General features: G+C 45.8%; 1 protein-coding gene across 13 annotated transcripts in view; it reads right to left on the reverse strand.

Moving 5' to 3' along the window:
• The window catches only part of ESRRG (estrogen related receptor gamma), a 507715-nt gene that overhangs the window by 215389 nt on the left and 278868 nt on the right, over positions 1-13458 (reverse strand). The window contains exon 1 of one of the 13 annotated variants that reach the window (XM_053667350.1): positions 4092-4434. The exons of the other annotated variants lie outside the window; for them this stretch is intronic. The gene's annotated coding sequence lies outside the window, so the exon portion shown is untranslated. Of the gene's footprint in view, positions 1-4091; positions 4435-13458 lie in introns of those variants that run through there. 13 annotated transcript variants of the gene reach the window in all.

The following is a 13458-nucleotide window of genomic DNA, read 5'->3' on the forward strand; positions in this document are numbered from 1 at the left end:
GGAAGAAGCTGAGCGTGCGCTGAGCGTCTGCCTGCCTGTGTTTCCCTCCGCACAGGAATAAAATCAGTCCCCGGGGTGCCGCACGCCCCATAAAACTGGGTCTCCTGGGCCTGCGCCGCTCAGCCGTGATGCCGCTCGGAGTCCCCGGCTCCGTGTGGCACCTGCTTAGCCTCCCATTGTGGCTCGCGGGCCTTTAGTCGGAAACCGTGCCGGCTCTACGGCCACTTTTTTTTTTCTTCCCAAACCACTGAGGTTTCAAAAGTCACTTAATGGAAAGCAGCTAGATATTTTGAAAGAGAAGGGCGAAAAATGCCTTCCTTCCAAATATTCTGAAACACAGGCCAAAAATGAATGTGACCTTGACGTAGCTTATTCCTTTACACTGGGTGCAGGCCCTCTCGAACCCCAAACCTTCCTGCATCCCCGACCCCAGGGGTTGTAGCCATGGGTGGGAACTCATGAGCATACACAGATTCACGCAGGGTAGTTCTAGCTTGGGGTTCCCCCTTACAAAAGGACACAGCCCATACTTTTATGAGCCCAGTATCTGAAAACACTCCCTAGAACATTTAGACTGTGTTTGTCCCTGACAAAAGTGACAGTCAGCTTTCATTGTTTAATGTCCTTTGGGGGAATCTTTCCTCCTGTTCTCTTAGTTCAAGTTTACCAACAACTCAAAAAAAAAAAAAAAAAGAAAAGAAAAAAATCATCCTCTGAACTCTATAGAGGGCCAGGGATTTGGGCTTAACATATCGCTGTGATTATCCAGAGAGAACCATTCAGACTCTTGGCTCTACTTGGATACTTGTTCAATCCCTACCTTAGAATTCGATTCCCTCTTATCGAAGTTGGTAGGGCCGAGGAAAAAGAGAAAGAAGTCGCGTGTAGCCATTTCTGCCACATTTAAATCAGGAGGAGATGGGGAAGGGAGGTGGTGGGGAACATGGAATGGAACCGTGCGCAGGAACTTTCTTGGTGATTTGTGGATTTCACTCTCAAATGTTCCTTTCCGATTTCAGCGCCATTATAATGGATAATTGAGAACCGACTCCACAGATGGGAAAAGCATCCATCCATTCATTCAACAAATAATTCAAGGCGCTGACAAGGACATCAAAGCAGCTAACATGTAACCAGGGCTCCTGAAAGAGGCAGACTATGTCAGGATATGGAGGAAGGCTAGTAAATCTTTGTTGTTTATCTATTTCAGGTATTCTGTGCACAAATGGAGAGGGGGACTTTTCTGGACTAGAAAGTAATCCATGTGCTTATCGCTTCTATTTTTGAGATAAAATATTCTTAATAAAGTTGGACTTTATTTTTTTTCAAAGAAGTAAACTAGTAAATTTAGGATGTTTTGTAACTTTCTAACTTATGCTTTTTTAAAAAAATTAAATCTCACTCAGAGAGGTAGCACATAAATGACTTATCTTCAAAGCAGAAAATAATTTGGGAATATCAAACCATGGTTTGCCTTCATTCCATCGAGACCAGAACCCTGGATTTTAGAAACCCCAAACTCATGGAAACCATATGATTTTTATGAAAAGGGAGCATGTAATTAAATAAATAACTAAATGAATTGTCAAAGTGATTGCATCTTGCGTCTTTTATACAGGATTTCTTACCCTGAACTCTTGATTATACATGCATCTCTCTATTATATTATATAAAATAGCGTATTATACTATTGTTGGTGAAAAGCAAATTCAGTTGTAGCCATATTTACTTATATTTACTTACCTCATGCAGTTCCCACAGACCAGGGAAGAATGACCTCTAACTCAGCCGACACTGTCCATCACCCAACGCATATTCTCCAGATTCAGCGGATTCTCAGATCACATGCTGAACAGATGTTTATAGCACAGAATCCCCTCTTTAGGGTAAATGACCAGTGGCCCAGACAGCAAGAAGCAGGATGCGATTTTATGCTAAGGATTTACTTTGCAACAATAATGTTTGAAAAGCCTTTCAACTTCTCATGTGCCAGGGGCTATTTGCATCTGCTGACTTCCAGGATTCTAGAGTACTTGTACCCAGTGGATGCTGGGGCCCTAAGGGCAGCAAATCAGAGACACCTCCTGACTCCATCCCCCACTGCAGGTTGCAAGGGATCTAAGAAGATACACTTGCCCCAGGAACCCGAAGAGGCTCGGATCTCTGAGGAAGGTACATTGCCAACTCTGGTACAGCCCAGATGAACCTCACTTCTTGCTGCCAGATCTTAAGGAAGACCGTGTACTTTTCATTTTCTACTGGAAAAATACAGGGCGCATCTGGTTTCTTGAACTTACAGGTGTGTGTGGGCAAAGATGCAATAATATGCAAAGCTCTGGCATTTCATGAAATCTGTTCTCCTGCAACCCCATCAAGACAGAACTACTAAAAAAGTGATACATAAATAGGGGTTTCCTCTGTAGTCTAGGATAGCAGAATGGTATGTTACGGTAGGCAGACTCAAAGATTCCGGAAATAGGCCCTTTCTTGTTACCAGAATAAGAGAATGATTTGGAGCGGGGGGGATTAGAGATGATTTTAACCAACGACACATTCCTAGTTGTTTATCTGCGTATCACCACAACCTGGACATGGCAGGAGCTCGAACAAGAAGCATCTGTGCTTATTGGAATCAAGAAAATCAGGTTCTTTTTCTCTGACGGCTATCACTCTCAGAATTGGTCTTGAGAAAGTCTCCCCTCTCCACCCCAAGAAATTGAGAAAGAGGGAGATAGAGCTCCTTTCAGGCACTTGAACAGGGATGGGGCAAGAGAGGGGAACTATGGGTAAGATTTCCAAAGCCAGGAAACTGGCAGCTAACTACCTACAGAGGCCAGTATTGATTCCAAGAAATTAAAGCATGAGATAAAGACAACGTAAATAACAGTTAAAAAAGGAATACTTGTCCTATGCTATCTTGGCTTTATGTGCACAGAACAGCTTTCTCGAAGCCCTCTCCCTCCCCACCTCCCCATGAAGTATCGCCACCGGTCTCCAAACTTTTACCTAAAGGTTGTCATTGCAACTTGGTGGGCTGCTCTGCTCCAGAACCACTCACTAATTCAAACTGTAAATCTTCATCCTAAGGGTTTCCTTCTCCTGAGCGGTAATTCTCTCTGCTCTGGTAGGGAGAGGAATGATTTGTTTTTTCGTTGCTGGTTATTTATAAGATATCTACTCTAGATTAGTCCCGCTTGAGCGGCAGCCTAAATGGCTCATTCCCAGCCGAGCTCTCCTTTGGACGGGGGGCTGACAACCGCTGCTTAGGCTGTCTTTCAAGGCACACGATGGAGTGTAAAACTGTTGTGAGAAGCCTGTGTTTCAAAACAACCCATCTCTGTAATAAGCACTTAAAAACACTTTTCATTAATATATTTCTTTGTGTATAAAACAAAAGCTTCAGGCTGCGACATGGCCTTTGACAACGGAAAAACAACAACACTGTTTCAATTTTTAGCTGGACCGAAGTGACGAACACGCAAGGCAGGCTTGCGTGAGATGTCGTTACCCACATGCCACCTCTCCATGCTGGTGCACTCTGGGTTGTTTTCAAGCAAAATACTGAAAGTTCAATAGACATCCAGAGGCGAAGCCGAAACGAGTGAATACAGAATCCACGGACCTTTCTATCTCAGGTATTGGCAAATACCTTTGGTCTGGAGAGAGAGCCTGTCTCATCCTTATCTGAATTTGCAATTAAGACTTCAGAGCTTCAGGACGCAGTTCTGCTCTCTCAGTGTTAAATGACTGGACCTAAATCACATCAGGATTCAAATACACGGAAAAGGAAATGTCTGATGTCTCCTTGAACTAAGAGATAGCAGTGTTTCTAAAGCAGCTGATGCTTCGTGCCAGCATCAGGCTGCTGGAGCTCCAGAGGTAGGAAAAATGAGCAAACAAACAGCTTCAGAGGAAAAGAAAGGAAGGAGGAAGGATGAGAAGAAGAAGGGAGGGAGGCCGGGGGAAAGGAGGAAGGAAAGAGAGAAATCCCCCTTGGAAAACTTGTCACAAAAAGCAATCACACTCCCACTGACTCTCTGCGGCCTTCCCGCTCCGAACGTCCCTGGGCTCTGAATTAGAGTCTCACTCACTCCCATCAACTGCCACCGCCAATAGAACGCTGGGAGAGCCTCGGAATGAAGCACTCCTGAGTTTTCTCTTCCAATCTCTGGTGGGCTTCTCTCCGTTTATCGCAAATGAACAATCCTGTTGGAAGGGCCTCCGTCTGTTTAATGTCATTAGCGACTGTTTCGTAAAACAAACAGCCGCCCCGGCATCAGGCTGCAGTTAATCTGACATCTAAATGTGGCCTCACTCGGGGAGCCCGCAGACAGACGCAGGCGGGTTTGTTCTCACCAACGCAGGTCTCTTAATCTATCACAAGTCAAGGCGCTTATCTCTCTGCTCAGTTCAGGGATTTCTTTGTCCAAATACTCAACCAAACCCAGTTCACATTGTGCGTCCAGAATTTTTTTTTTTAATTCCCCAGGTAAATTTTTTTAAAGCGACTCCAAGTCTACAGTATATGTATTTATTGACTGTACAATATTACAAATATTTTCCCAATACTGACAAAGTCAGATTCTTTTTCAGGTTGGCGCCTAAGAGCCAGCTTCCTAATCAGTGAGTTTGGGGGCCCCAATAAAAAGCTAACTCGAGAACAAAAACATATTTACAGATCCAGGAATGATGGGTACTTGGAAATTCAAAGACTTAAGGGGTTATATACTCCCAGAAGGGTCTGATCATCCCCATACTTTAGGATTGTTATTACTAATATTATTACTATTGCCTTAACAATATTATTTAGTATGTATTCTGGCCCAGGCATGGTCCTAAAACTCACAGGATATTAATTTTTTCATTGACTCAGCCAAATGACCCCTCAGAGGGTAATCTCCCCATGTTCACGTGAAGAAACTGAGGCTTACAGGGATGAAGAAATTTGCAAAGGTCACACTGATGGTGCCAAGTGGGCCAATCATTTCAAAGGGGTCTACCTGGCTTTAAAGCATAAATGTCCCTGGTCATGGGGTCCTATGAAAACGGGTCACCAGGCCAGTTTGAAAGTGTCTCTAAGGATCGCCTACGCTGGAGTCGCTGGGAGGGTTCTAACACATACATTTCTGTGCTCCTGCCAGTCAAGGCATCTTTTTTTTTTTTCATGTATGGAAAATATTGCCGTGATTCTAGGCTAGAGCTTCTAGAAGAAGTTCACATCAGAGTTACACCACAAACTGCCCAGGTTGTTCACTGTAGCTTCACAGAGGGGCCCTGGCCACGTCAGCTTCATCTCCATAGGTGGTGACTTTTCGACACCTGTGCCTCCCCCAGGACCCTCAGGGACTCCACCACTGACAACGTGGACATCTCTGCACCCCTCTGGCACTTAAACCCTGCCTGCCCTTCTGTTGGCTTCTTCTTCCATGTTTAAAGCCCTTTTGGTGTAAAGCCAGTCCCATGATACAGTGAAGAGATATTAAAAGACAGACTTCAGAGTATGAAGCTCATTGCATGGTATTACATAGTCATCGAGTCAGAAAACACTACGAGGTGCATTTATATTCCAAGCACTAGGCTAGGCACCAGGCATACCAAGTTCCTCTCGCTCTAATAATTTGTTAAAGGAAATCCAAGATCACGCCTCACTCATATCCCTTCAGGAATTAGTTTCAGCTACTCAGAGGAGACAAGCGTTTTGATTCCAAATATGTACACATACAGTTCCCTCAGCCTAGTATTTCATCATCCCCCTCTTCCCTGGGCTAGTCCCTGTCACTTCTTCAGGGACATGTCCCCATTCATTGTATCCCTACACAGGGTAAGTATCTTTCCAAGAAGTTTTCATAGCATCCAAGGTTTTCTCATGCACTAAACTTCCGGCCTGTGCATGTCCCCCATGAGATCATGAGCAGGACAAGAGATGAGCACAGGTCTAGCTTGCTCACAGCTGCACCCTTTGCAGCTTGAAAGACTATGCCTGATAGTCAATGAATACTGCCTGAGTGGATGGATGGATGGATGGATGGATGGAAGGATGGAAGAAAGGATGGATGGATGGAAGAAAGGTGGATGGAAGGAAGGAAGGATGGATGGAAAGATAGATGGAAGGAAGGAAGGAAGGAAGGAAAGATGGAAGGAAGGAGGGATGGAAGGAAGGATAGATGGAAGAATGGATGAAAGGAAGGAGGGATGGAAGGAAGGATGGATGGAAGGATGGATGGATGGAAGGATGGATGGATGGAAGGAAGGAAGGATGGAAGGAAGGAAGGAAGGAAGGAAGGAAGGAAGGAAGGATGGATGGAAGGATGGATGGAAGAAAGAAGGGATGGAAGAAAGGAGGGATGGAAGGAAGAATGGATGGAAGGAAGGATGGATGGAAGGATGGATGGAAGGAAGAAAGGTGGATGGATGGAAGGAAGGAAGGAAGGATGGAAGGAAGGAAGGATGGAAGGAAGGATAGATGGAAGAAAGAAGGATGGATGGAAGGAAGGATGGAAGGATGGATGGAAGGAAGGGTGGAAGGAAGAAATTCTATCTTAGAGTTAGTTATTTTATTCTTATAACCAGACCAACATAGCTCAAACCCTTTCAGAATGGAAATACTAGCTATTCCTACATACGTGCACACATCCTATCAGAGATACCATCAGAAGGAAGGCAGTTAACTGACATTCGTGGTTGAAAACTGAGATTTTACTGGGCTAAAATTAGAATAACAGTAAACAAAAGCCATTCTGGGTGGAGTTAAAAACCCCTCGGAGACAGCAATGGCAGGCTTCAGTAGAGGGGTAGAGGAATCAGAAGACAGAGGATGTGTACATTTTTTGTGTTTTGTGGTTTTGACAAAGGACTTTGCTATTTTATCAAGACGTGGTGATTCAAATGAATAAACATCACTGGGCATCAGCGTTTGGGACAGGCATGACAGGGTCATGAGGTGGTCAAAGGTGATTAAAAAATTCCATATTCTAACAGGGTATAGAGACTAGAGAATAATGCAAAAACTAGGAATAGAGAATAAGGCAAAAACAGGAAAGGCACATAGAATTTTCCTTGAAGGGCTGTGAGCATCTCATTTGTTCAGTCTTCTCTGCCCACACGGGCTCCGTCTAGCAGCTCCAGTGTACCACGTCCCCGTCCAAAACCCACCCTCACCTGCTGGGGAGAGACCAGAAAGCCCAGAAGAGGGGAATAAACAAGACTTAGACAGTGAGCTCCACCACTTCACACACTTATTTTCTGTCAATACCTGGCACTTCCCTTTTGCAAACTGCCCCTTTCAGGGTCAGCTCTAAGTAAAATGATTATTAACTTACACAATGAACGCATTGGTTTTCAGAGGCTGACACAATTTTAAGGGAGAAATTTTCCTAATGGAAACCAAGAAAAACAAAGAAAAATTTTACAAGCATGCATTTCCTGATTTAGAGGAAATGTTTATTGAGCGGGTGAATGATCTCCAACTTTCCTCTCACCACGAATGTTTACCCCGGCAAATCTGTGGAGCAGAGTGGTTACAACTAGCCACTTGGAGGGTTTGCCGCATCATCCCTGCTGGTACCAGTGACTGCCAGCTAAAGAAAACAACGCTACAAAGTAACAGTAACACCATAACACCAAAGTACTTTGAAAAGAAGCACAATTAACTTCTCGCCTATATTTTCAAGCCCTGAAAAGAACGAGCTTCCTGGAACAGGCTTACAGATGAGCGCAATTGGAACTACCTAGTACCTGTCAAGTAAAGAGAAGGGAAGGGAAAGCAGCTGAGCTCATTTCCAAATCCTTTCTTTTTGTGCAGTGGTAGGCAATCAGTTACCTGGTCTGAGGTACACTGACCTGGGGTTGGACCTGGTTACCTGGCCTGAGGTGCACTGACCTGAGGTTGGTTGGACCTGGTTACCTGGCCTGAGGTGCACTGACCTGAGGTTGGTTGGACCTGGTTACCTGGTCTGAGGGGCACTGACCTGAGGTTAGTTGGACCTGCTTACCTGGTCTGAGGTGCACTGACCTGAGGTTGGTTGGACCTGGTTACCTGGCCTGAGGTGCACTGACCTGAGGTTGGTTGGACCTGGTTACCTGGCCTGAGGTGCACTGACCTGAGGTTGGTTGGACCTGGTTACCTGGCCTGAGGTGCACTGACCTGAGGTTGGACCTGGTTACCTGGTCTGAGTGAGGTGCACTGACCTGAGGTTGGTTAGACCTGGTTACCTGGTCTGAGGGGCACTGACCTAAGGTTGGACCTGGCCTGAGGTGCACTGACCTGAGGTTGGTTGGACCTGGTTACCTGCTCTGAGGTGCACTGACCTGAGGTTGGACCTGGTTACCTGGTCTGAGGTGCACTGACCTGAGGTTGGTTGGACCTGGTTACCTGGTCTGAGGTGCACTGACCTGAGGTCAGACCCGGTTAACTGGTCTGAGGGGCACTGACCTGAGGTTGGACCTGACCAGCTCCTTGCACGTTGTCCTGTTTTAGGGCACTGGTTTCCTGGTCTACAGCCCAAAGGCATCTGTCTAGCTCTCCAGCTGCGTGACTCTCAGGAACTGTAATAACGACACTTTGTGGTGGCTGTCAACAAGGACAATGAGGATACCAGCCTCTTGCTGAGTGCTTCAGACCCGCTCTTTCATGAATGCTCATAGGATGGGTGTTATGATATTAAATACCCTTTTTCCTACAGATAAAAACAATGAAGCTTAGAGAGCTGTGTCTCGGTCCAAGGTCATGAGCAAGTAAGAACCACTGCCCCATAGGAAGTGAGCGGAGCAAGGAGAACTTTTAGGATTCTTAGCCCTACAAACTTGACCCAATCCTGGAGCTCAAGATGATTTCTCAAGGTGGATGCCGAGTGACAGCAATAGGATGGAAATGAAGCCCCTCCCCCCCACAGGCAGATCTTTGGTTTATGGCTGGAGTACAGTTACCTGGACTGTAAATGTTTGACAGCCCATGTGGCAGGCATTTAATGCATGGGTTTTTTTTGGGGGGGGGGTAAACACACAAGTCACCTAAGGACACCAACTCCTATAGCAATAGGTTTCCCAGCTCCATTTGCATCATTTATAGGCTAAAAAAAAAGGTAATTAAAAGGGAAGGCAAAATTAATGAAGGCAAGAAAGGGGGGCAATTCTGTTGGGAATCATTTATACGGAGAAGCAGAATTTACGGAAGATAATCAGCTGGGCTCATTTCCCACACCTTTTCACGCTGGTCTCCCTCAAAAATGAACCGCACACGCTTTCATACAATTCCTCATAAAACAGCGAGATTTTTCTCTGGCTATAACATGTTTTTGCCAATTGTGAGGCCCCTTCAGGAAGTACTACAGTTTTCAATAAATCACTAAGGAAAATAGAATCTTTAAATCTTGGGGGGTAGGAGGGGTCCTTGCTCTCATTCACAACAGTTATACTGACTTTGAATACTTTTTTACAAATTCTATTTCAGCTCACATTATTGACCAATAAGGGTTAGTGCAGGACAAGCAGAAAACAGAACGCGCGTGGGCAAGAAAAAAGAGAGGACGATGAGAGAGGAACCTGTAAATAAATCTTCAAAGAGAATACTGGCTACAAAATCCACGTAGGCCTAGCATTTCTGGCCAACAAAAATCGAGTAGTCCTGCCCCTTGTGTTGCGAGACTAAGTTCCATTCTCTTTTTCAATGTGTGGTTGTGTTTAAAATCGCTCCAGCACAGAGTTAGAAGAGTTTCAACGTGCATGAATGGTAACGCATCATCCCAAAGGTTGGGGAGCCCAGCCCACAAAGAGGTAGGTGGGCTCATCTCAATCACCAGCTCTGAGCAGCCTACTCAAGGTGCACTGGTCTTGTCACTTATAAAATAAGAATAATGATGCCTTATATAGATTTGTGATTATTTGCTATCACAAGCGGAAGAAGCTAGGGGAGCATTCAGCCCACAGCAGGTATTCGATGTGTTACAGTCTTGTAGACAGCTCTGAAAACAATGCCTTGTAAGCAGGGGTCACCAGAACCGCCCAGGCTCTTGGTAAGCACCAGCATTTCTGGGTCCCATGCAGACCCGCAGAGAGGAGTCCCTGGGGTTTGGACCCGGGAATCTGCAGATGTGTGTTTTCAACAAACTCGCTGACTTTTTTCTCACGTTGACTCGGATTTGAGAATCTGTACTGGGAAGAAAGAGGAAATGTATCCATCAGGGATTCAAAGAAAACAGTTGGCACATTCGACCCTGGATAGTTCCAGAAGAGTTTACTCGTAGAGGGACAGATTGGGAGAGGACTAATGACGGTATTTAGGGGACCCACCAGAAGTGAGGTGGGAACCTAGATGAGGCCCTCACCCTCGGAGGCCCAGACGGTGGGTGCAGAACGAGGCAGATGGAAAGCCCTGTGCAGGAGCATTCCCTTCGAAACGCAGCGACCTTGGACTGAGGAACGCGGCCAGGACAAGACCGAGGGGCTGGGTGATCTGGAGAACGAGTATTCTATCCTCACATTTTAGTTCTCTTCACTCTTCTGCTGAGCCTTGCATTGGCTGGAACCAATGGGAAGCCAGAGACCCCAGGAAACCCTCTTGATCTGAGCAACAGAGGCCCAGTGGAAAGGTTGGAGGTTGGTCTGGAGGGGCAGGGCGAAGATACTGGCGTGGAAACGAGAGGGAGCCGGGCCAGAAAGACTTCACAAGTGAAATGGCTTGACAAGGTTAACACCAACTAAAAGGATAGTAATAGCCGGACCTGCTGAAGTTTTCCTAGTCTAAGGACTTCATGTGTGAAGTTTCACCTTTGCTGCAGTCTCTTGGCAGGGCCTGTTATCCTTCCCATCACAGATGAGGGACCTGAGACGTGGGCAGGTAAACTGACCTGCCTCAGGTTACAACTAGTTAAGAGAAAGCCGAGTTTAACGGAGGCAAGCTGGCCCCAGCTCCACCTGACTATTCTACTGCCTGAAAAGGTACTTTCAGAGGGAAAGGGGGTCCCAAGCTGAGATGAAAATAAACAAACCGGAGTGTAGGAAAAATAAGATGGTGGTGTGACCAGACCCCAAGGGATCTGGCGAGAGCCTTCCACATTGTCTTGGAGTTGCTCTGGTTCACATGGCCAGTGGGAGTGAGGGGCCACATAATGCTTTGGAGTAGGCTGTTCCTGCAACCTGGCACCTGGCTGACCCTGGGCTGGAGCTGAGAGTGACGCGCTGCAGTGGAAGTCAGCTTTACTGTCACTCACTGGCCGAGCAGCTTGGGTCCCTTGCTCTTCATCACCTTTCCTTTCTTTCCTGAAAGTTATATCAGGAGCAACAGAAAGGCCAACGCAAAATGTCTCAAGGCAGTGGAGGTAAAAATAGAATGCCGTAGTCAAGCCAGGCAATCTTCTCTCGTAAAGCAGCCCTGCTGGGCTTGCTCTCTCCTCTCAGCGTGCTTGTCCCCGAAGAGGGTGCTTGTATGGAAAACTGTCACAAAGGAACCCGGTCCCTGGGACTCTGTTGGTATGATGTCTCTCTCTTTTGCTCAATCAATTCACAGCCCATCATACAGAACGATAAAGAGGACATTTGCCGTTGGTATCTGGGTTTATGGCCACTCCTGCTGGGGCTCAGGAAGCAAAGAGGATGTTCGAGTGGAGGGAATCCCGTGGAGAGGAGGCTGGACGCAGTGGTTGAAAAGTAATCCTGACTTTTCCCTCCCATTCTTTGCATCTCTTCCTCTCAACCTCAGGACACCAGTTCAAAACTGGGGACGCTAAGATTGAAAAAAGCATTGAGGGAAAAATTCATTCGTTTGCTAGAGAACTTTCCCTCCCAAGGCCATGCGCACTGCTTGGGACAGGCGCACATTCCATGGGTCTCAGCGCTAAAACACGTGGTCACCTTGAAAATCTTCACCTGATGCACGCAGTAGGGAAAGTAGTGTGATATTGGATGGCATGATAATAGCTGCTCCCATTCAATAGCAAGAAGAAATTCATAATTGATTCCAGAAGGTACACCATGGGCACTGACCTATTTTCAGCATTTATATAACAAGAGAAGCAGAGTTCCCTTGGAAGCCTCTGACAAATGCCCCCTGATCGCTCTCGGGTTGGACCCCGAGACAGGACCCTGACCAAACACCTCCAGCTGTTTGTGGATGTGGCCTCCACTGTCCATCATTCAGTTGGTGTTGCTGCATGTACTTGATTGTGGCCATTACAGAACCTCTTTTCTGACCTAAACCAAGTTCTCTTTCCCTAGAAATAAACCTTGACGAACCTCAAATCACTTCCAATCACTGGAGTTAAAAACCAGAAGGGATCTTCAAATCATATAATCCCACTCCTGGCTCTAACAGATCACGGAGGACAGTCAGGGACAGCCACTCGTCCAAGGTCATAAGAAACCGTGAACCCGACTCAAATTGTTTCTTGATTCATCTCATCATGGTGACTCAGCAAACTATCCCACACGAACAGGGTTTTCCTTTCTTTCCTTGTTCCTTATATTTTTAAAGTCACATTGACTTCTAAAAAAAAAAAAAAAGAAAAGAACACACAAAAGAGTGGGCCCTAGCCAACATTTCAAAGATAGTATTTCTGAAAAACGAAGGCATAAAAAAGGGGGGAGGAATTTTCGAGCCCAATGTGTGAAATGCCACCCAGCTAAGTTAATCATAATCCAGTCACACACAATGTTTATCATGGGTTATGGTAACAATGACTTGAAAGCTATTTGAATAACAAGATACTGGGTTTTTGTCAGCTAGAGCTCCATGATGTCTGTAGTTTTCAATAGATCTCATGGTAGAGAAATATAAGCAATCACTCAGCCTTTGATCACTGCTAGCAGTTTCCTTAAACAGATACATAGCACATACAGTGCTGAGCACAGAGCTGAGGAACTAGAAAGCAGTCACGTGCCCGTGGCTGTGTGAGTATCTAAATGGCCTTGGGAGTCTTTCACATGTTTTGCTTCTGCAGACCAATGTTCTCACTCTGGTTGCTTATACTTATTTTGGGCTTCAAAAATTAAGGATGCATTTCCATCCTGGGGCAAGACCGGCAGGGAGAGGGTGGCTTATTAAAAAAAGAACCAATTAGAATGTCCGTTGGCTTTGTTCACACAACAGTATTCCCACGAGAGGACTGCAAACCACTAGGTAGATGTGCCTGAGATTGTTGGCTGGAATAAAATGTTAAAAGTCAAGGTAAAAAGTCAAGAAACCCCTTGCACCTACCCAAATTGTTGGTATACTTTACGGTTGTAGGTGGCCCGTGTTGGGCTCGGCATTTAACATACATCATCTCTAATCCTCACAAAAATCCTGTATCAAAAGAATTAGAAGCCACGTTCCAGCTGAGGCCATAGCTCAGAATTGCGTTCAGAGCAGAGCAAAGCCACATAGCTGACGATGGCAGGACCTACACCCAATTCAGGATCGTCTTGCTCCAAAGTCCAGGCCGTCTCATTGAACTACATTCCCCTGTTGCAGCCTACAAACGACCC

The sequence above is a fragment of the Artibeus jamaicensis genome, unplaced genomic scaffold, assembly GCF_021234435.1.
Source record: "Artibeus jamaicensis isolate MK-2021 breed Jamaican fruit bat unplaced genomic scaffold, CSHL_Jam_final contig_467, whole genome shotgun sequence".
Classification (NCBI taxonomy): Eukaryota; Metazoa; Chordata; class Mammalia; order Chiroptera; family Phyllostomidae; genus Artibeus; species Artibeus jamaicensis.